The following is a 24,763-nucleotide window of genomic DNA, read 5'->3' on the forward strand; positions in this document are numbered from 1 at the left end:
TTACTTCGCAAGCGGTTCGTCAACCCCATCAACGAGGTACACGCCAGGCATCTGCTCTCTACCTGCCAGCAGCGCTCGGGGGAATCGGTAGACAAATTCTTTGAAAAACTCACGGTGTTTGCCAGGGACTGTGACCACCAGGATGTGACAGGGGAAACCCATATGAACCTGCACATCAGAGATGCTTTTGTGTCCGGCATCCGCTCGACCTACATCCGGCAGCGGCTACTCAAAAACGGGGCAAAAGACCTCCAGGACACGCTAACGCTCGCCTCCTCGCTGGAGGTGGCCCGACATAATTTGGGTATGTACCCCGCGGACTCTGCGAGCCTCCCTCGGACTTCCTCAGACTCAGCCACGTTACAGGGCTGCGCCGCGCGGCAACCAGTTCATCCTGGGGGCACACCATGCTACTTCTGCGGGCAGGGCCAGCATCCACGCCCACGCTGCCCAGCCCGCTCCGCGATCTGCAGTGACTGCGGAAAGAAGGGGCATTTTACGAGGGTTTGCCTGGCCAGGCCCAGGGGCCAGAAGAACAAAGAACAGCCAGCACGAAAATCAGGCTCTCAGGCCCACAGGCCTCGCAATGCAGCTGCGCACCGACCCGACACCCCCCCTTCTGACGCGCCATCAGCCTCGTGCGAATCATGGGAGCGGCCATCTTGTCGGCGGCCATCTTCTCGACCCGACACGTGCAACCGACGGCGGTAGCCATTTTACGAGTCCAACTTGGCTGAGGACTCGGACTATCCGCGAGTGGGAGCGATCACCCTCGGCCAAAGCATCTGCAAAACTCGATGATGAAGGTTCAAGTCAACGGGCGCGACATTGCATGCCTTTCCGACTCCGGGAACACGGAGAGCTTTATTCATCCAGAAACAGTAAGGCGCTGCTCCTTGCGCACCCATCCCGCATTCCAAACCATAACCCTCGCACCCGGGTCCCACTCAGTATAAATCAAGCGGTACTGTAGCGTGGATCTCTCGAACCAGGGCGCCAGGTACACCCGTTTCAAATTTTATATCCTCCCCCACCTCTGCGCCCCCCCTGCTGCTCGGACTAGATTTCCAGTGCAGCCACCGAAGCCTGACACTGAAGTTCGGCGGACCCTTGCCCCCCCTCACCGTATGCAGCCTTGCGACACTGAAAGTCGCACCCCCCTCGCTATTCGCGAACCTCACTCCCGACTGTAAGCCTGTCACCACCAGGAGCTGGCGGTACAGTGCCCAAGACATGACATTTATCAAGTCACAGGTCCAGCGTTTACTGGGAGAGGCTAGCAACAGCCCTTAGAGAGCACAAGTGGTGGTAGTCCGGTCCGGGGATAAGAAACGGATGGTCGTGGATTATAGCCAGACCATAAACCGCTTCACGCAGCTTGATGCGTACCCCCTTCCTCGCAAAGCAGAAATGGTCAATCGGATCGCCCAATACCGAGTATTTTCCACGGTCAACCTCAAATCTGCCTACCACCAGCTCCAGATCCGACCAAAAGACCGCCCCTATACTGCCTTCGAAGCAGCCGGCCGGCTCTTCCACTTCCTCAGGGTCCCCTTTGGCGTCACAAATGGGGTCTCCGTCTTTCAAAGGGCAATGGATCAAATGGTGGACCAGTATGGTTTGCGGGCTACATACCCATACTTGGACAATATCACCATCTGCGGCCTTGACCAGCAGGACCATGACGCAAACCTCGAAAAGTTCCTCCAGACCGCCCGAGCCCTTAACCTGACCTATAATGCAGAAAAATGTGTTTTCCACACAACCCGGCTAGCCATCCTCGACTATGTCGTGGAAAACGGGGTCCTAGGTCCCGACCGCATGCGCCCCTAAAGGAACTTCCCCTCCCCCGCAGGCTCAAGGCCCTCAAACGGTGCTTGGGGCTCATCTCCCACTACGCCCAGTGGGTCCCCATATATGCGGACAAAGCCTGCCCACCCATAAAGACCACTATATTTCCCCTCTCGGCTGAGGCTCGATTGGCCTTCAACCGCATCAAGGCCGATATCACCAAGGCCGCTATGCGCGCGGTGGACAAAACTATCCCCTTCCAGGTAGAGAGCGATGCGTCAGACATCGCCCTGGCTGCTACCCTCAATCAGGCAGGCAGACCAGTAGCGTTCTTCTCCCGGACCCTCACCGCCTCCGAGGTTCGACACTCTGCAGTCGAGAAGTAGGCACAAGCCATTGTGGAGGCTGTATGGCTTTGGAGGCACTACCTAGCCGGTAGGAGGTTCACCCTCGTCACCGACCAATGGTCGGTCGCCTATATGTTCGATAACACGCAACGGGGCAAAATAAAAAACGATAACATTTTGAGGCGGAGGATCGAACACTGCACCTACACGTACAATATTAAGTATCGTCCAAGGGAGCTCAACGAGCCCCCAGATGCCCTGTCCCACGGCACGTGCGCCAAAGTGCAAGAGGACTGCCTGCAAGCCATCCACAATGACCTCTGCCACCCAGGGGTTACCCGGCTCGTCCATTTTATCAAGTCCCGCAACCTACCTTACTCAACCAAGGAGGTCAAGGCCATGACCAGGGCCTGCCAGGTCTGTGCGGAGTGCAAACCGCACTTCTACCAGCCAGACAAGGCTCGTCTCGTGAAGGCCTCGGGGCCCTTTGAGCGACTGAGCGTGGACTTCAAGGGGCCCCTCCCATCCACCAATCGCAATGCCTAATTCCTCACCATTATCGATGAGTTCTCCCGCTTCCCATTCGCCATTCCTTGCCCCGACATGACTTCAGCCACCGTGATTAAGGCACTGCACAGCATCTTCACCCTGTTCGGTTTCCCCGCTTATATCCACAACGACTGGGGTACTTCGTTCATGAGCGATGAACTGCGTCAGTATCTGCTCAGCAAAGGCATCGCCTCGAGCAGAACGACCAGTTCTAACCCACGGGGAAACGGGCAGGTGGAGAGGAAGAATGCGACAATGTGGAAGACTGTCCTTCTGGCCCGACGGTCGAGAACTCTCCCAACTACCCACTGGCAGGAGGTCTTGCCCGACGCCCTACACTCCATTAGGTCGCTCCTGTGCACGGCCACAAATGAGACCCCTCACAACCGATTGTTTGTCTTCCTCAGGAAGTCTACCTCCGTGATCTCACTTCCACCTTGGCTGACGGCTCCGGACCTGTTCTTCTCCGGAGGCACACGAGGAGCCATAAAACAGACCCCCTGGTCGAGAAGGTCCGATTACTACACGGCAACCCTAGTTACGCCTGCGTCGAGTACCCCGACGGCAGGCAAGATACGGTTTCCCTCTGGGATCTGGCACCCGCTGGTTCCCCCACTACAGACGCCCCTTCCCGCGCCGCTCCCCTGCAGGACCCGGCACCCCCTACAACACACCCCCTCCTGGCCCCACTCCCCGTTGGCGAGCACCTACCGCGTGCACCCCCTAGCACCCCCCTCTACACACCCCGCCGATGCTGGCACCACTAACCCCGGCCCCACCTATTCCCCCTGCACCCCGTTCCCCTACCCCGACCCAGACCAAGGCTCCGACCACCGTGCTCTCGGACGTACCCTCAACTAAGACGTCCGTGTCCGCCACACCACTGCCCGAGCTGAGGAGGTAGATAAGGATGATCAGCCCACCGAGGCGAATGGACTTATGATGGCAACTCACCCCTGCCGGATCATTTTTAAACAGGGGGTGAATGTGATGAACGGTTACTGTAATACTGTACCCTTGTCATCACGTAAGGTGATGTCCCCTTTAAGACCGGGCTTGGAACCCTGGGGGACTCCGCCTCCAGCTCCGCCCATCTGGGAGCCGTATATAAGAGGCTGCCTTGTGGGCGGCACCTCTGTTAGAACACGTCTCGGCACCAGGCTAGTTCTTAGCTTATTAAAACCTTCTTTACCGTTTACACTCTAAGCGTCAGTGCCCTCGCCTTTCCACTGCGTCCCACATCTGCGTGACACTGTGATGCTCATCAGATTGTGATCCCAGGTCAGAACACAGTTGACTCCCCGCAATGCTGCTAGGTGTAGTGGAAAGATGTGCCTCTGCGCCCTCAGAGAAGTCGGGTCTGACTTCAGAGGAGGTGTGAAGTGGAAAATGGGCTGGCTATTCTCAACTCTGCAGCAGTCAACCCTGCAAATTAGGCACAAACACAATTGACTGAAGAATTAAGGGTCCACTTCTATCTATGGGTAGGGCAGGTTGTCACCATAGCCAGAGGTAAGAGATAAATACAACTCCTCCTCGCTGCACACCCACCTGTCCAAACGTAGCATCTGGTATGAACAATCCACTTTGACACATCCAAAGCTTCCAGCTCCACCGAGCTCAGCGTTCATATCGCTGGAACTCAAACCCTGGTGTTCGCCCTCTCCCTGACGTTATGGCCCATTTTGCCTGCAGGCATTAGGGGAGAGAAAGTGAGGTAACCAGTGATGTTGAGCAGATCCCCTTAACACCAAACTATCCCCTGGTGTCATGAGGTCTAAGGATGGCCAGCTGTCTGTCAATACTCACCTTCTCAGGAAATCTACTGAGGCAGTGAGGATGATGCAGATTCCAGTGACACATGCAGCCATTGAAACTATGGAAACTGTTGGGGGAACACTCTGCATGTCAAGGCTTGTCCTAGCTGAAATTAACCACATGACCCTTCTGTCTTCACCCACATTGCACCAACTTTTTGCCAGTCTGTCACTCTGACTCACCCTTACAGAGAAGGCCATTCATTGTCTTTCCGAATTAAACCCAGTCTCTTGGATGCATCCCAAGACCACTCACTCATGTGATAATTGTCATGATATCCATATTAACATATCATGGTGCAATCACACACACACTGATGGACAGGTAGACGGACCAATCAACACACACACAACATCGCAGCCAATCACCAGTGAGAGCACACGCACTATAAAACAGGGAACACCACAGTTCCCGCTCATTCCACCAGGAGATAGCTCAGAGCACAGAGCTCACAGCGTGCCACTCAGACATACACCATGTGCTGAGTGCCTCTCTAAGATAGTGCTAGGGCTGGGTCCACAGGTTAACTGGTGAAGTACGAACCACAGCCAGAAGTTAACAGTTGTTATTGTACAGAATAATAAAACAGAGTTGTACCATCTACAACCGTGTTGGTTCGTTTGTGTATCGGAACACCCAACACGACAATAATCTCCGCCAAAGCCTCCCTCCCCTGCCTCACCCCACCCCCTACCCCAGGCCGCCTTGCTTATTCAAGAGAGGCTTTTGTTATTGTCAGTATTTCTCTGCATTTTCAACTGACCCGGAGGAGGTCATGGAAACTTAGAAACATAGAAAATAGAAGGAGGGTAGACCATTCGGCCCTTCGAACCTCCTTCGCTATTCAATATGATCATGGATGATCCTTTAACTGAACACCAAGGACGAGATTCTACGACCCCCCGCCGGGTCGGAGAATCGCCGGGGGCTGGCGTGAATCCCGCCCCCGCCGGTTGCCGAAGTCTCCGGCACCGGAGATTCAGCGGGGGCGGGAATCGCGCCACGCCGGCTGGCGGGCGCCCCCGCGCGATTCTCCGGCCCAGATGGGCCAAAGTCCCGCCGCTAAAATGCCTGTCCCGCCGGCGTAAATTAAACCTTACCTTACCGGCGGGACAAGGCAGCGCGGGCGGGCTCCGGGGTCCTGGGGGGGGGGCGTGGGGCGATCTGGCCCCGGGGGGTGCCCCCACGGTGGCCTGGCCCGCGATCGGGGCCCACCGATCCGCGGGAGGGCCTGTGCCGTGGGGGCACTCTTTCCCTTCCGCCTCCGCCACGGTCTCCACCATGGCGGAGGCAGAAGAGACTCCCTTCACTGCGCATGCGTGGGAAGCTGTCAGCGGCCGCTGACGCTCCCGCGCATAGAACATAGAACAATACAGCGCAGTACAGGCCCTTCGGCCCACGATGTTGCACCGAAACAAAAGCCATCTAACCTACACTATGCCATTATCATCCATATGTTTATCCAATAAACTTTTAAATGCCCTCAATGTTGGCGAGTTCACTACTGTAGCAGGTAGGGCATTCCACGGCCTCACTACTCTTTGCGTAAAGAACCTACCTCTGACCTCTGTCCTATATCTATTACCCCTCAGTTTAAAGTTATGTCCCCTCGTGCCAGCCATATCCATCCGCGGGAGAAGGCTCTCACTGTCCACCCTATCCAACCCCCTGATCATTTTGTATGCCTCTATTAAGTCTCCTCTTAACCTTCTTCTCTCCAACGAAAACAACCTCAAGTCCATCAGCCTTTCCTCATAAGATTTTCCCTCCATACCAGGCAACATCCTGGTAAATCTCCTCTGCACCCGCTCCAAAGCCTCCACGTCCTTCCTATAATGCGGTGACCAGAACTGTACGCAATACTCCAAATGCGCCCGTACCAGAGTTCTGTACAGCTGCAACATGACCTCCCGACTCCGGAACTCAATCCCTCTACCAATAAAGGCCAACACTCCATAGGCCTTCTTCACAACCCTATCAACCTGGGTGGCAACTTTCAGGGATCTATGTACATGGACACCTAGATCCCTCTGCTCATCCACACTTTCAAGAACTTTACCATTAGCCAAATATTCCGCATTCCTGTTATTCCTTCCAAAGTGAATCACCTCACACTTCTCTACATTAAACTCCATTTGCCACCTCTCAGCCCAGCTCTGCAGCTTATCTATATCCCTCTGTAACCTGCTACATCCTTCCACACTATCGACAACACCACCGACTTTAGTATCGTCTGCAAATTTACTCACCCACCCTTCTGCGCCTTCCTCTAGGTCATTGATAAAAATGACAAACAGCAACGGCCCCAGAACAGATCCTTGTGGTACTCCACTTGTGACTGTACTCCATTCTGAACATTTCCCATCAACCACCACCCTCTGTCTTCTTTCAGCTAGCCAATTTCTGATCCACATCTCTAAATCACCCTCAATCCCCAGCCTCCGTATTTTTTGCAATAGCCTACCGTGGGGAACCTTATCAAACGCTTTGCTGAAATCCATATACACCACATCAACTGCTCTGCCCTCGTCTACCTGTTCAGTCACCTTCTCAAAGAACTCAATAAGGTTTGTGAGGCATGACCTACCCTTCACAAAGCCATGCTGACTATCCCTGATTATATTATTCCTATCTAGATGATTATAAATCTTGTCTCTTATAATCCCCTCCAAGACTTTACCCACTACAGACGTGAGGCTCACCGGTCTATAGTTGCCGGGGTTGTCTCTGCTCCCCTTTTTGAACAAAGGGACCACATTTGCTGTCCTCCAGTCCTCTGGCACTATTCCTGTAGCCAATGATGACATAAAAATCAAAGCCAAAGGTCCAGCAATCTCTTCCCTGGCCTCCCATAGAATCCTAGAGTAAATCCCATCAGGTCCCGGGGACTTATCTATTTTCAGCCTGTCCAGAATTGCCAACACCTCTTCCCTACGTACCTCAATGCCATCTATTCTATTAGCCTGGGGCTCAGCATTCTCCTCCACAACATTATCTTTTTCCTGAGTGAATACTGACGAAAAATATTCATTTAGTATCTCGCCTATCTCTTCAGACTCCACACACAATTTCCCATCCCTGTCCTTGACTGGTCCTACTCTTTCCCTAGTCATTCGCTTATTCCTGACATACCTATAGAAAGCTTTTGGGTTTTCCTTGATCCTTCCTGCCAAATACTTCTCATGTCCCCTCCTTGCTCGTCTTAGCTCTCTCTTTAGAGGGCATGCGCCGCCCGGAGATGTCAATTCCGCGCCAGCTGGCGGGGCACCAAAAGCTTTTTCCGCCAGCTGGCGAGGCAGAAATTCATCCGGTGCCGACCTAGCCCCTCAAGGTTGGGGCTCGGCCCCCAAAGATGCGGCGCGATGCCCGTCTGATTTGCGCCGTTTTGGGCGCCAGTCGGCGGACATCACGCCGTTTCCGGGGAATTTCGCCCCATATTCCCGCTTTCTCCCCATACTCATTGAAGCCATTAAAACCTAAAAGAATATCTATCTCATTCTTGAATACATTCAGTGACTTGGTCTCCACAGCTTTCTGTGGTAGACAATTCCAATTCACTACCTTTTGCGTGAAGAAACATTTGCTCATCTCAGTCCTAAATGGTCTACTCTGTGTCTTGAGTCTGTGTCCCCTGTTTCTAGATTCCCCAATCAGGGAAAGCATCCTCCCTGAATTAAACCTGTCCAGCTCTTTTTCAAGTTTCATACGTTTCAGTCAGATAAACCATAGCGCAATGTATTGGCTGGACTGTGACATCTCAGATCTCAATTTCAGACGAGCTTGAGTGATGGGAGAGGACCTTGGAAAGTTTTTCCCGGAGCAACAGAAAATCAAATGCCGAAGACTTTCCAAGCTCAGAGCTCCCTCAGAGAACCCTGCAGGATGATTGTAGCTGACCTCTAAATATGTTGCAGGCTGTTACGTTCTAGTGCGTTGCAATGATTGAGTCAGTGCACCAAAGAACATCTTGTTCATGACTAGTTAAGATTTATTAAATTACAATAACGCGAGTAGAAAACAATACTAATATTACTAACGAACTGTAAACCATTAACAGCTAGCATAGAAGAGCTAATATTAAACACAACTATCCACGACGACTCATCACTCAGACTCTCGGAGGTTACAATGTCACGTGGTGTATTTCTACTACCACTTGCTGATTGGAGGTCTGACATATTAACATACAGAATTGATTATGCATATCATTGCACAGGCTTCCTGAAGTCATGGCTGTCTCTGGTGCATGATCTAGTGGTAAGCCCGGTGTCACCCGCATTCGTGAGCATGGTGCCACATAGAGTCATAGATGTTTACAGCATGGAAACAGGCCCTTCGGCCCAGCTTGTCCATGCCGCCCAGTTTCTATCACTAAGCTCGTCCCACCTGCCCATATTTGATCCAAATCCGCCGATACCCACACTGCCCATGTAACTGTCCAACTGCATTTTAAAATACAAAATCGTACCCGCCTCTACCACTGCCTCTGGCAGCCTGTTCCAGATGCTCACCACTGTCTGTGTGAAGAAATTTCCCCTCTGGTCTCATTTATATCTCTCCCCTCTCACCTTAAACCTATGCCCTCTAGTTCTAGACTCCTCTACCTTTAGGAAAAGATGTTGACTATCTACCTTATCTATGCTCCTTATTATTTTATAGACCTCTATAGGATCACCCCTAAGCCTCCTACGCTCCAGGGAAAAAAGTCCCAGTCTATCCAGCCTCTCCTTATAACTCAGACCATCAAGTCCTGGTAGCATCCTCGTAAATCTCTTCTGCACTCTTTCTAGTTTAATAATATCTTTCTTATAATAGGGTGCCAGAACTGAACACAGTATTCCATGTATGCTTTTACCAATGTCTTGTACAACTTCAACAAAACCTTCCAACTCCTGTATTCAATATTCTGACCAATAAAACCTAGCATGCTAAATGCTTTCTTCACAAACTAAATGGGTTCACCAGCTTCCCACGTCAGATCCCTGACTACATCCTGGCCCTGTGATGAGGTGGCGAGTTAGAGGCGTGGGGGGTAGGGGGGGTGGTGTCATGAGAGTAGAGTAAACCCAGCCACTGGGGAACCTCAAGGTGCCATATTTGATTTTGAGGTTCTGAAAAAGATTCTCAAAACAAACCTGCCAAATGGTTCACAGCAAAGCTTTCATATACCTGGAGACACAACTAAAAAATGGGAAGTTAATATTAAGAAGGCACCTCTGGTGAATTATTCTTTCCACAAAGAGTAATAGAGTTGTGAAAAATGATACCATAGGAAAGCAATTTTATCGGGAGAAGGAACTGAAGGATATGCTGAGAAGGCAACTTAAGATCTGTCAAAAAGGAACAAACATATTGAGCCTAATTAATAACAGAAATTTGATGCAGCGTAGCAGACTGCTGCTTTATCCATTATATTAAAGATTCATGGAGAATGTTTTGATCGCAAAATAAGGACAATTTATTAAGTGTGAGCTGGCGCCCTGCGTCCATTGAAACTATTTTGATGCCACGTGATTTCTGCTCAACTTCTCTCACAACCATTGTTCTCCATTCAGTTTATTTCTTTGGGCAGGATGTTGCCAGCCACTGGGAGGTGAATAGGGAGGCCGGGGGCCCAGTAACCTTACAAGAGTCAGAGTCAGAACAGTTCCTCAAAGTGATCCAGCTGTCAGGATGTTTCACCAACTCGGGGACCGGTATTTAGGGCAGCTAATATCTTCAATTAAAGGCAAAATTAGCCATTTTATGTCAGCATTTTGCTGATGGCAGGGTAGCCGCTCCACCCCTGGCCCTGCCACCCTGGGAAATTGCAAGCTCAATGGAGGTGATCTTCCAATGGTAAGGGGGTGGAGTTTTACTGGAATGAATGGGGAGCCGCAGTCAGGAAAGGCAGCCACTGCGGCTCAATAGTTACCCCAGAGAGCCTTCCTCTCCCACACTTGCCTGATAATTATTTTAAATATTCTTTAATCACCTGGAGTAAGCACGAGGGGCTAAATTCTCCATTTTTGGGACTATGTCCCCACATCGTCATGAAAGCTGTGGTCTTTTACGCCAGGTAAACTGGTGTCAAAAGGCCACAGATTCGCCATCTTGCTGGGGGCTAGCAGGCAGCTGTCATGGAGCTCACACCTCCAGCTGCCGATACGGCCCCCCGCACTTCCCGTCAGAGACCGCACATGCACTCAGCGGCGGCCTCCAGCAGCCGCGCCGTGCTCCATGGCAGATTCAGCACGCGGACCTGGACCGCCGATATAGTGCCCCGCATCGGCTGCTTGCCCGACCTGGACCGCCCGCACACATAGCCTCCAGTCTCAAATGAAGCACCCCCCCTGCCCTCCGATCGGCCCTCCCCCGACTGTGGCGGCCCCTGACGGAGTCCGCAGCCACCACACGAGGTTCCCGAATGGCAGGACCAGATTAGAACCACGCTGTCGGGCATTCGGCCAGCCGGGGACGGGGGGTAGCGGGGCGGGCCTCAGGCAATGGCCTGAGGCGGTGGATACTCGGCGCGTTGGGGGGGGGGGGGGGGATAGCGGAATCGGCGCTGGTCCCGCTTTCGTGCGGGAAAATGGATTCTCCGCCCCATCCCGAACGCGGTTTCGGCAGCAGGGTGCGAAGAATCCAGCCCCAGGACTCTTGAATTATCCAACAGTGCCCATCTCTCCCAGTTGCGCTGATACAGCCTGGGAGCTGCCAGTATGATTGGGCTGGTAACATCAGGACCCTGCCTATAATCCTTAATTGACCAAGCCCGTGGCGCTGCTGGCAAGTGAGGGCTTGGGAACTGCTTTTTACTCCAAATACTGCATCCCGACTCCCTCGTAATATTTTGCTGTTTTTCTCCAGTAGTTTGTGTCAGTATCTTTCTATATATTTGGCGAATTTCAGTCTCAACTGAAGGACTTCCACTTGTTTGGGAGGCTTGAGCAGGGCTGGGAAGGTTATGTTTAATTCTGAACCCTGATTACATTGATGATATCAAAGACTCGATTTTATCCCACCCCCACCCCTCCACTTGGTAGGAATGGACCACTCGGTTGGGTGAAGCTATCAGCGAGGCAACTCTCTGGGAGCCATGATGTGCACCCTGCGCCATATTAGCAGGCATGTTTTAGACAACACATGAGGTCTTTATTTGCCCCAAGTGGTTACGTTCACCCACCTATAAAAGCAGGATTTACAAGTTAATTAGTGTGGGATGGTGGTCCCATGTAGACCTTTCCAGAAGTTTCTTCCCTGAAAGACACGAGCAAATCAGATCAGATCAAATCTATCGCGATCCACTAAATTACTTGGCCTGCTTTTTGTGATGCAGGCCCACAAGTTCAATTTAACAGCTTGCCTTGGTGGGATTTGAACTTATTACGTCCGGATTTTAGCCCAGGGCCATAACAAATACATTGCCATTTTCTGGTCCATCTAGTTCATTGTGGGACCTGGCTCTCACTCATCCTCCCTGTTACAGGGTTCTATATTCTCATCGCTCAGCTTTCTGGCCAAACCAAACCTCAGGAGGGCTGATGTTCCATTTACCATGTTCCATGCTCCATGCTCCAGGTCAGTATTCCATTGGGTAACTTTGTGACTGAATCAGAGGCTGACACTGCTACAAATGATGGCTACAGGGCTATAATCCCAACCAAACTGTCCAATTTACCACCTTATGCAAATCCTTCTTGTCGCAACTCTTCTCTCGCTGTCAAAGGAAACTGAACAATTATTCGCAACAACTCAGCTCCTCATAAAGTCCAAGTCCGTTCTGTAAATACTTCCAATATCTGATATGGGGAGGGGATGCTTCCAGCATCTCTCTCACACTCCTTGATATGGCACAAGCTCAGCTGTCCGATCGTCAACCTCTCACCCCAACACTTATCTTTCTCAATTGCGTTCTTCCATACTCTCCATTTTATCAACATTACTGCACTCATTGCTTCTCGGAATTTTTCTTTAACCCGTTCGGGGCGGCACAGTAACACAGTGGTTAGCACTGCTGCTTCACAGCACCAACGACCCAGGCTCGATTCCTGGCTTGGGTCACTGTCTGGGCGGAGTCTGCACGTTCTCCCCATTTCTGCGTGGGTTTCCTCCGGGTGCTCCGATATCCTCCCACAAGTCCTGAAAGACCTACTTGTTAGGTGAATTGGACATTTTGAATTCTCCCTCTGTGTACCCGAACAGGTGCCATATTGTGGCAATGAGGGGATTTTCACAGTAAATTCATTGCTGTGTTAATGTAAGCCTACTTGTGACACTATTGAAGATTATTATTGTTCAAATGTGTCACAGTAGAAGCTCCTAAACAGGAATCATGATTCATCACCTCGTCAAACTTATTCTTCCATAAGACTTGAAACCGTGGGACTGAGTGTTCCTGCTTTTTCCCTTCTTCCTGGGATTACATCCTTTTAAGACCCAAGCTTTATGTCACATATGCGCTGCTCTTTGACTTATCTTTCTTTATCTTTACTCCTGCTGTTTTGAGCCTTTGTGGTATCATGCCTTCGTCTTTCATTTGGTTTCTTCAATAGAAGGAGCCCTCAATATTAGAGGATGCCTTCCGATCTTTGGGCTGTAACTTTAGTTAGGGCAAGCAATGAAGGAGTGAATTTCTGAATATATTATTCAACAGTGAAAGATGCTTAGCCTGGAGTTAAGCTTTGGTGTTATTTGTTCAGTTAGCATTTTGTTGTACCTCTATGAAAATAAGAAACTAAGATGGTCCACGTGCCATCGTTCCAATGATCGAACCAGGATTTGACATCATCGCGAATGGAGCAACGAATACAACAGGAGAATTAAGAGCAATATCTCCATTTGGCTGTCAGAAGATGTTTTCTGGTTCAACTCAAATTCCTTGACCTAATTAATATTCATAAAGGTTATGCACATCGTAATACATCCCCGATGAAAGGAGTTATTTTATTTTAATCTGTTCTTTAATTAAAGGATGGATATTAAAATTTAAACATAAATTGTGAGCAATGTTAACCAAGGTGCATTTTCAGTTATTTCGCGTCTGCCATTCAAAATAAGACTTTCCAAGAACTGCTGTATGAATATCTCCTGTAGTGTTGACATTGTGCCATCTTATATTCCTTTTTATTAACATTGAGAACCTTAGGTGAAGAGCCGAGGGGCAAATACAGGATTGAAAAGATGAGCCATTCACAATTTAATTTAAGTCAAACAGACTAGAAGGTTTGCTACGTGTTCTCCAGCGAGTGCTTCTCTCAGCTGGCTGGTTAAGAAATCTTGGTGCTCCTGGGGAAGATTCAGCTACAAATCCTATGCTTAAATGTAAAACAATGATGCGTCTGGAAAATCCATGGGCGGGATTCTCCCAAACTCCCGCCAATGGGTTTAATGGCTGTTGGGGTGGGGGGTTCTGTCATGATATGCAAACATGCAGACAATGATATACAGACAGGCAGCTAATGAACACACAGAACAGGACATGACCAATGAACAGGCAGGACACTCAGGGGTGGTATCTCACTATAAAAGGCATGAGGCACTCACACTCCGCCTCTTTCCACCGATGAACATCTACAGAATGAGTCAGGGTGTATTTACAGTATCACACCTCCAGCAAGTGGCTAAGAGCTAGTCTGGTCCAGTCAGACAGAGTAACCACACTTAGGTTAGCAGAGAGTTGAACTCATAGAGAACTGTGCTAACTGTGCTACTGGTTCAATAAATCAGATTGAACTAACTTCAAAGTCTGGAGTATCTTTTGGTCAAAGCTGCATCCAGTTGCAACCTGTGTTATCCCCGAGTACATAACACATCATGATACCAGGAGACTGCTAAATCAAGGTGGTTTACCTCAGTCCATTCCGTGATGACCAGCGAATGTATCCCGGCACCATTGAGAAGATTCAGGCTCCTCACCAGCTCAGGACCTCCGGCAATCTCAGTGCCAATTGGCGGACATTCAAGCAAAAGTTTCTGCTGTACAGCGAGGCTTCAGATCTCGTGGGTGCGTCTGATGCAAGGAAGATCGCGCTTCTCCTCTCAACAGCGGGTGATCAAGTCATCAAACTCTTCAACTCTTTGCACTTCACCGAAGACCAGGACAAGACAAAGTTTCAGACCATCCTGGACAAGTTTGACAGTCACTGTGAAGTGGACACCAATGAAATCTTCGAGCGCTACATATTTAAACAGTGTCTACAAGGTAAAGATGAATCTTTCAACTCCTTCTTAACTAACCTCCGCCTGCTAGCGCTGTCCTGCAACTTTGGTGATATTGCTGACTCCATGATCAGAGACCAAATCGTTTTGGAGTTCACTCTGATCCTCTGAGAAAGCAGCTACTGAAAATCAAGCATATGACCCTGCCAGTCACAATTGAAACATGCACAGTGCATGAGCACGCAAAAAATCACTATGCCCAGTACGAATCGGCTGAAAATGAGAAACTTGCCTCCCATGAGGCAGAGAGTGTGCAGACCATCTCCCGGATGCAGCGCCTCAGCATTGATGAAAGTGGCCATTTTGCACACTTTTCCCAGGGCCCAACGCATGCGCGATGCGAACGGGGTAACGAAGCTGCCGACACCCATACTGCGCATGTGCGACGACGCGCGGAGCGTCAGGACGCCGACACATGACATGCTCGACCTGCGGCAACGCCCACTTGAAGAAACACTGCCCTGCAAGAGGCAGACGATCTTTAAACTGCGGGAAGCCTGGACACTATGCAGCCTTGTGCAGGTCTGCACCACCAGTCAGGGGCCAGCGCTCCCAATTCCGACGACAGCGCGTTCAGAGTGTGCAACGACGATTACAGGATTCTGATCCTGGCAGCACAGCGGATCCAGAGGAAGAATGCCTGGACTCTGCCTACTGTGTGGGCATCATTCAATCTTCAGTCCATCTTCAATCCATCCTTTGCGGACGAATGGCGTGCCAGACAGGGCATCCCTACTTGGCGCGCACGCCTGCAAGCAACTGAACCTCGTGCAGCGGGTTGACACAACGACATCCTCCAATGTGGATCTTCAGGCCGGCATTGACGACATCCTCGCTCAATATCACATCCCGGTGCTGCAGAAGGTGCAACAGCTCCGAAACCAGCAAAAGCAGGGCTATGATGCTCATGCCACCGATTTGCCCGTGTTATCCCCGGCAGACACTGTCAGGATCAAGATACCGGATGGTGGCTGGTCTGCTCCAGCTGTTGTTGTTCAACAGGCTGTGCCCCACTCGTATGTTGTACGTATGGCTGATGGTTCTGTTGTGCGACGAAACAGACGGGCATTGCGCATTGTTGCCTGCCCGCACCCGCTTTCTTCTCCGTTTCTGTCCATTGGTTTACCACCTCCTGATACCTCGAACTACCAGGCCACCAGTCAGGCTTCCATCCCACCTGTCATGGCGCCGTCATCCCCACCACCACCTCTCCGGCAGTCGACAAGGATCAGACGCAAGCCCCAGCGACTGGACTTATGAACATTTGTTTTGTTTGCTATGTTCTGTTTTCTCGCATTAGACAGCTGTCTTCACATGTAAATACGTTCGCATATGCTACCGCTTGTACATATGTTAGTGTATGCCACCACATGTAAATACATTCCCAAATGACAACAGAACATACAAAAAAAATGGGGGAGATGTCATGAGATAATGATATACAGACAGGTAGCTAATGAACACAGTGAACAGGACTTGACAAATGAGCAGGCAGGACACTCAGGGGTGGTATCTCACTATAAAAGGCATGAGGCACTCACACTCCACCCCTTTCCACTGGTGAACATCTACAGAGTGAGTCAGGATGTACGTACAGTATCACACCTCCAGTACGTGGCTAAGAGCAAGTCTCATTCAGTCAGACAGAATAACCACACTTATGTTAGTAGAGAGTCAAGCTCATAAAGAACTGTGCTAACTGTGCTTCTGGTTCAATAAATCAAATTGAACTAACTTCAAGGCCTGGAGTATCTTTTGGTCAAAGCTGCATCCAGTTGCAGCCTGTGTTATCCCCGAGTATATAACACATCAGGTGCAAAAATATATTTCACGCTGGCGTGAAATTAAGACGGGCAGGGGAGGGGGGGGGAATTCTCCGCTGGTGGGATTCTCCGTATCGCCAACACCTCTGCCCATGGGTTTCCTTGCAGAGTGGGCTGGCCACATTGGGAAATCCCATTGGCCGGCAGCAGGAACGGAGAGTCCTGTTGCCGGCGATGGCGATGGGGAGGCAGAAAATTATCTTCCGCGACTGGTGGATTGCAATTCCCGGCAGAGGTTGGTCAGAAAAGATTTTGCCTCACACGAGTTAGATACGGTTGAATGCCCAACTGGAATTCCACCCCCTACACCAACATGCCGGATCAGACGCGACAGCAGGGGGAAATCACGTCAGTCCACAATGCGATAGGGCCAACATGGCGTGTAAAAGTTGGGACTTACAGATGGCTTTGGAGGCCTCTAGCGATCAGATCCTGGAGCATCATGTGCAGCATTGGGGATGTGGTGCAAAATCCAGAAGGTAGAGATTCACCGCAGAGCAATTTCGTCTGAGGATCAGACCTTCATCCACGGACTTCATCAAGGATTTAGATCTGCATCCCAGGAAAGGATCCTCCAGCTATAGGTGAAATGGGACTGGAGACACTGTTGGGTGGCAAGAGTCTGTTGGGACGGGGGGACATTGAAAGAAGGGTGGGAGTGAAATGAAGAGATGAAGAGTGAGCTAGGGGGGGGGGGGGGGATCAGGGCTAGGTGAGGGCTTGGGCAGTTGGAGATGATGGGGAATTAAGGTATCAGGTTGGTCTTTCAAGGCATCATAAAGAATGGAGCCGGGAGGGTGGGTAGGGCTTTGGTGGATGCAGACTGGGGTGTCTTCTGCACGTGTTAAGGACCATGGGGCAGGTGCATTTAGATGGCCGCATGTGGTCTGGGGGGGGGATGGCGGCGCCCATTGTCCATGACCGAGGGGGGTGGGGGCGATAGCAATTACTGAGCGGGCCTGGCACACCGCGGCGAAGTGGCCCTTCTTCCCACAGGCTTTACAAAGGGCAGCGCGGGCCGGGCAGCGTTGGCGGGTGTTCTTCTGTTGGCCGCAAAAATAGCATTGGGGGCCCCCGGGGTTCGCTGGCTGCCGTGCAACGCAGGCATATTGGGTGGGCAGCGCCCCCGCTGGGGCGGCTGTCTGTGGGGTCCACGAAGTGTAGGAGGGGTGGGCCACGCGGCTGGGGGTGTCGGACTAGATGGTGCGCAGGGTGACCATCATGGAGAGCGCTAGCGTTTTAATCTCTGCGAGGTCGTGCGTGGCCCCTTCTAGGAGTCGCTGGCGTATGAGATCTGACCCGATTCCAGTCACAAAAGCGTCCCGCATAAGGAGGTCTGAGTGTTCCGTGGCCGTAACGGCCTGACAGTCACAGTCCCGGACTAGTGGGTTTAGGGCCCGCCAGAAGTCTTCTATGGACTCACCAGGGAGTTGAGAGCGAGTAGCGAGTGTGTGCCTGGCGAAGAGCGTGTTCGTTTTCAGTGCGTGGTTGTCCTTGAATAGAGTCATGGCTTCATCGTAGTTCGGCGCGTCCTGGATTAACGGAAAGACTTTGGAGCTCAACCTGGAATATAAAATCTGAATCTTCTGAGCCTCCGGAGCAGGGGTTGGTGCCGCATTGATATACGCTTTGAAGCAAGCTAGCCAGTGCTGGAAGTCATTTCTGGTGTCGCTTGAGTGAGGATCAAGCTGCAGGCGATCCGGTTTTATACGGAGGTCCATCCTTAGAAACTGATAGTAATGAATTGAGACACGATCAATTGGACAAAAGACGATAGTTGAATCCAACTGAGGCTTTATTGCTATCAGATGTGTGGCCTCCCACAGCAGCTGGCGAAATGGCTGCTGGTTGGAGGACACGCATATTTATACAGGCAGTGACAACCGGCGAACCTGTAGTACAAGTCCTACCGCACATCACCTAATACAGGTGAAACAGTAGTTTACCACGCTTGTCCTGCTCAAAGAGAGGATAGAGGCTGATTACTTGTATTTAGCATGCATTTGTACATAGCAATTTCATGTTTTTTTCTATATTCCTAGTCTTAGAGATAACTCACTGAATTGTGTGGCATTTCATTAACGCACTGAATGTTATCCAAAAGGGTTCTGGGCCAGTACCCTCCAGACCTGTGAGCCCATCCTTTACACAGTTTGCTGGTGCTCTCTGCCAACCCCTTCCCTCTTCTGCCCACCCCTTATCACCACCACCAATTATCGCCCCCCACCCCACATCCCACCCACCCCTTCCAGACAGCGTTGTGAGCGCTTAGTGTGGAAGGGTGAAGGAGGCACAGTGGTCAATCAACTGATGGGCTGCACTGGGGCTATGAGGCATCCATTATGATGTAGCCTCTGAGGGCTTTGTCTCTGACAGACTCATTATAGTAACTGTGAGTAGCTGAGGCATATTTACCCTGGCGGATTGGTTGAGGTTATTCATTCTCTACTGGCATTGTATGACTGACCTGCACTGGGTAACCTGGGCACTGACAGATTGGAGACCTGCGCTCAGTGTCTCCCTGCTCAACTTTGATCACCAATCAGTGGGGAGCACCGCAGCCTCACAGCACCCAGGTCCCAGGTTCGATCCCGGCTCTGGGTCACTGTCCGTGTGGAGTTTGCACATTCTCCCAGTGTTTGCGTGGGTTTCTCCCCCACAACCCAAAGATGTGCAGGGTAGGTGGATTGGCCACGCTAATTTGCCCCTTAATTGGAAAAATGAATTGGGTACTCTAAATTTATATTAAAAAAAAGAAAAAGAAAAAAGAAAAAAAATCAGCCAGGTACAGGACATTCTTTCTGACCTCCACCTAATCGCGGAGGACACCTAGGGATGAGTCACTGAACTTCGGAGCAGGAGGTCCCTTTCTTTTTCCTGCTATCTCTAAGGGCCTTGTTAGTAAGGGTGATGTCCGAATTCCATTTAAATATGCTGCACATATGATGGCACTGCCTGCGCCATCCAGCCTGCTCTGCCACGCAACAAGTCAGGAAAACCCCGACTGTGTAATTAATGAAGCCAGGGTCACATGATAGCGCAGGAATTCCCATCAATCTCCTTGGTGTTACCACACCCTGGGTCAGTGCACGGTCAATATTAACCCTATTTGGCCCGGAGTCACAACACGGTTGAAATTAACTTTTATTTTTGAATATCCGGGGTCTTCAGCTGTCCAATAACTACACCAGGTTTGTAAACTTAAACACAATTAACTTTTTATTATTACCAATAACTAGAATTAAATAGGCAACAAGTACAACTGGTTAACTACTATCTAATCTCTAATTCCATCCCACCCCCATTTTTAACTCACCTACACACACACAAAAACAAACAGAGAGGGGTACAAGGGGTGATTAAAGTAAAAGGATAAAAGTCTTTGTTTCAGATGAATGTCTTCCAGTTAGTTTCTTCTTCAGTCTACGCTTTCAGATGGATGTTAGCTTTTCTTTTAGCTTCTAATTGTTTTCACTAAAGACTCAAAGAAATAGAGTAAAGTACTGGAAGATTAATGCAAGTCATAGAGCCAGGTCCAATTAAGACTCAAGTTGTCCTCAGGGCAGAAGAAGCTGGGGAGGAAAATCGTAGACAAGATAAGATAAGAAGTGATGATGGTGATGGTCAAAATTAGGCTTTAAAAGCTGGTTGAAGAACAGTAAGGAAGCTTTGCAATTGTCCATGTGATTCAGCGCAGGGAGGTAGAACAATGTGCAGGAGGATATATTTAAAGCCTAAAAAGGAAAAAGGGGGAAATACCATGGGCTGGATTCTCCGTTTTTGGGACTATGTCTCCACGCCATTGTGAAAGCAGTGGTCTTCAACGCTAGGAAAACTGGCCTCAAAAGGCCACAGAATCTCGGTTTTGCTGGGGGCTAGCAGGCAGCCGTCGCAGAGCTCACAGCTCTGGCTGCCGATACGGCCCCCAGCACTTCCAGGTCAGAGGCCATGCATGCGCATAGTGGCGGCCTGCAGCAGCTGCACCATGCTCCATGGCGGACTCAGCCCAAGGACCTGGACCGGCAAAATAGTGCCCTGCATCGGCCGCTCACGCACCCCGGATCGCCCGCCCACATTGCCCCCAGCCCCGAATGAAGCTCCTCCTGCCCTCAGCCGCCACACGAGGATCCCGGATGGTGAGACCACACAAGTCCCACGCCGTCGGGAATTTGGCCAGTCGGCAACGGATCATCGCGGGGCGGGCCTCAGGCATTGGCCTGAGGCGGTGGATACTCGGCGCGGAGTACGCCGATTTTCGGGGGGCGGAGAATTTAAAAACCAGCGCCGCTCTCGATTTCGGCGCCGAAACGGATTCTCGACCCTGTCGCCGAACACGATTTTGGCGCCGGGGAGCGAAGAATCGAGCCCCACATTTAAAATGCTGAGGGTCGGTGACACTTTACCCCCCTCCCCCCACAGCAATATGTCTCAGAAAATACGCCAACAATTCTATTAGTGATAATGACAACTAATGTTTCCTCTAAACGGCACAGCCTCGTCGGTGCCCAGCAACCAGAAAGTCTCTGCACAGGCCGCTCACAAGCCTGCCCCTTTAAATGACCATGCAAAAAGGTTTAAAGGGGCTACACACTTCAACAAATCACCAGCACATTCCCCCCAAAAATAATTAGGGTGAGAGTTGCAGACAACAGAATATCAAATTAAGGGTAATCTTCTGTTCTAGTGCGGAGGCCACTGGGAACTAGGTTGAGACGAATCCAGCATGTTTCACATTGACCCTTTACAACCAGCATGAAAAGAGGATTTTCACACCCACCAGTCTGGGCTGGCCATAGAGGCGAAAAGTCAAAGTGCTACAGGGTGACCAACTCACGGTGCAAAACGTAAGGACCACTTTGACATGGCAGCAAGCCTGTGAAAGTGGAACAGCAGGGGTAGCTGAGAGGAGGTGGCATGCTGAAAATCTGAAGCAACTTGGGGATGAAGGGGTGGGGGTGGGGTTAGTGTAGAGTGGATAATGCTGCCGAGCACCGTTAACATTCCCACCGGAAACGCGCTCTGAACCCTAGAGCGCAGATTGCGGCACTTCCGAGGCTGAGGCTGTGTAATTGGCCAAGGCATGTGCAGATAAAAGACTGGCCAAAGCAGGGTGAATTCTGGGACAGGAAGGTATGACCTGAGAAGCAGGATAAAAGGCCTAATTATGGGACAGTGTCAGGAAATCCGGGACAGTTGATCAGCCTGATATGTTTCCCCACTGCACACCTTAATTTCTAAGAACCATTACTTTAGTCAATGTAAAGTGGCTCCAATTTGCACAATAATCTAAAGTGACTACTATCTGTACCATAATCCATTGTTATTGTGCTGTTACATCATGGTACGTTTCCAGGAATTAAGTTGCACAGAGAAAATTGCCCATAAATGATTAATTTAATTAATTTGAACAAACAGTTAATCTCCCAACAGCCTGGGGCAACAAGTATGTCACTTCCTTCACCAACTCATTCAGCCATTTAGGTAGAATGTAACTGCAAGTGGTTTGCTATTTGGTTAAATAATTAATAGCAATTTGTACTTCTTCAATATTACAGCATTGCCTCTAGTAAAAATGTGATATGTTGGAGCTCCCTGTAGTGTGCAGATTTCCCTATTTTATTCCTCCTACCAATTGCATTGTGAGATGTGAGACTTACATTAGAACAGTGGGATGATAGGATAATCAGACCTATGCACTCAAACCTGCAATATGTACATCTCAAACTTGCAATTCCCACTTGGATTGCTGGTTCCTTACCTATCCCGATATCGGAGGATAATAATAGGAACATAGGAGCAAGAGTAGGCCATTCAGCCCATCATGACTGCTCCACCATTCAGTATGATCATGGTTGATCATCCACTTTGATGCCTTTTTCGCCCCCATTATCCTGATATCCCTTTACATCATTGGCATTTAGAAATCTGTCAATCTCTATTTTAAACGTACTCAATGACTGAACTCCCACAGCCCCCTAGGTTGAGAATTCCAAAGATTCATAACCCTCTGGCTAAAATCATTTCTCCTCATCGCGGTCATCGATTCCCCATTCACTACAGTTGGAGGCCATTTGGCCCATCAAATGCACCGACCCTCTGACAGAGCATCCCTACCTCGGTCCACTCCCCACACGACCCCCTTAACCCAACCTAACCTTTGGACACTAAGGGGCAATTTAGCATGGTCAGTCCACCTAACATGCACATCTTTGGACTGTGGGAGGAAACCAGAGCACCCGAAGGAAACCCATGCAGACATCGGGACAATGAGCACAATTCAGACAGTCACCTGAGGTCGGAATCAAACCCAGATCCCTGGCGTTGTGAGGCACCAGTGCTAACCACTGTGCCACCGTGCTGCCATTCCTAAGTGGCATCTCCCTTTATTTCAAAATTGTATCCCCTGGGTCGAGACGTCGCAGCGAGGGGAAACATCTTATCTGCATCTACCCTGTTTATCCCTTTAAGTATATTGTAAGTTTCAATGAGATCACCTCTGGATTACAGAAGAATTGAACACTTAGCCCACGCACCTGGAGATAAAATGATGGCTGACATAGGCAATGTTTCTGTTATAACCCTACAGGATTTCCGGGGATCAGAGTCCCTGCGCCCTCACCTGAATATAATCGACCCAGATGAGGGGTCGGGCTAACCGCTCTGTTCAAAGGACTGTTGGGATATAAATACCCCAGCCCAGGTGAGGGCCGGGTATGGGAGACCATTTGGAGAGCAGGAGGACTGTATAGTGACATGAATAAAACCAAATGTTTTGCTACAGTCTTTGCTTCCGAGTGGTTGCTTGCCTAAGAATTTACACTGGCGATGAGGATCAAGTGGAACTGCAGGAGGTGCCATTTCCTCCAGACCGGGCCCACCTCGATTAGGCCGCAGGAGGCCTCTACTCAGGCGACAGAGATGTCACTAACTGGAAAGCTTGAGGCGTTTGACGCTGAGTCTGGGAATTGGACCCAGCATATAGAAAGGATGGTCTACTTCTTTCGTCTGAACAACTTGTCAGGACGACAGACAGATGGTGACACTTGCGGTTTGCGGTGCGGAGACATACCACATTATCAAAAGTTTAACTTTTCCTGACTCGTTTGACAACTGCCAATTCGCGAAGCTCGTTATACTGGTCAGCGATCATTTCAACCCTAAAACGCCACTTGTCGATCGACGTTTCTGCTTCCACATGGCTCCTCAAAGCCAGGACAAACCTATAACGGAATTCCTGGGCCGGATGTGTAAACTCGCGAGATTTGCGAGTTCGGGCCTGTGAGAGGCGCTGTGAGACCGGTTGGTTTGCAGAATCAAAGATGGGGGCGACCCGAGAACGTCTATTGATTGAGACTGAAAAAGCAACCGAGATCACGCAGAGGGTGGTGTCCAGGAACTCCGAGGGATGGCTATCCTGAACCTCGGATGCCTGGCAAGGTGCGGGGTGCACCCCTCGGGGAAATTTCAGACTCCTGCCGTTGGGGGTGCACTCCAGGGGACCAGACCTGCGGTACCAATTTGCCGCCGATGAATGCCATGCACCCCATACACCGGAGTTTCCTGATGTATGGAATGAGAGCCCTGGTACCAGAGGGAGATGGTGGGACAGATGCCAACAGGATTCTTTGTCCACCCACCATTGCTGCACCGACGACCACCCCAGAACGCGCACACATTTCATAGATGAACCGGAGGTCGCCCACCGCCTTTACTGCATTTCAGCACCACGGATGGCACTTACCCAGGTCACGGTCCAGATCAATAGTTTCCCAATTACGATGAAGCTTGAAGCCGGAGATGCGGTCTCTATGATCAGTCGCTGCATGTAAAACAAAGTCGCTCCGGGGCACGCACCTTAGCAGTGCAGGACACCGACAGCCTATACAGGGAAACCGTTGGAGATTGTGGGCACCTCGGAAGTCCCCGTGGAATACGGATCCCAGTCTGCAAACCTACCACTAGTGGTGGTGAAAGTATCCGGCCCACGTTTGCTGGGGAGCAACTGTCTGAAACGCCTCCATCTAAACTAGCAGCAAGTATGCAGAATGTACCCCGATGGACGTGTTGGCACGTTTCGTGGCAGTTTTTTAGTAAGGCCTCGGCACCATTCGGGCCCTCTGCCAGAAAATCAGTGGACATGGAGGCCCAACCACGCTATTTTCAGGCCTGACCTGGTCCTTACACTTTGAGGCAGAAGGTGGATGCCGAACTGGACCGCTTGGAAAATCTGGGAAT

This window comes from Scyliorhinus torazame, chromosome 18, assembly GCF_047496885.1.
Source record: "Scyliorhinus torazame isolate Kashiwa2021f chromosome 18, sScyTor2.1, whole genome shotgun sequence".
Lineage (NCBI taxonomy): Eukaryota > Metazoa > Chordata > Chondrichthyes > Carcharhiniformes > Scyliorhinidae > Scyliorhinus > Scyliorhinus torazame.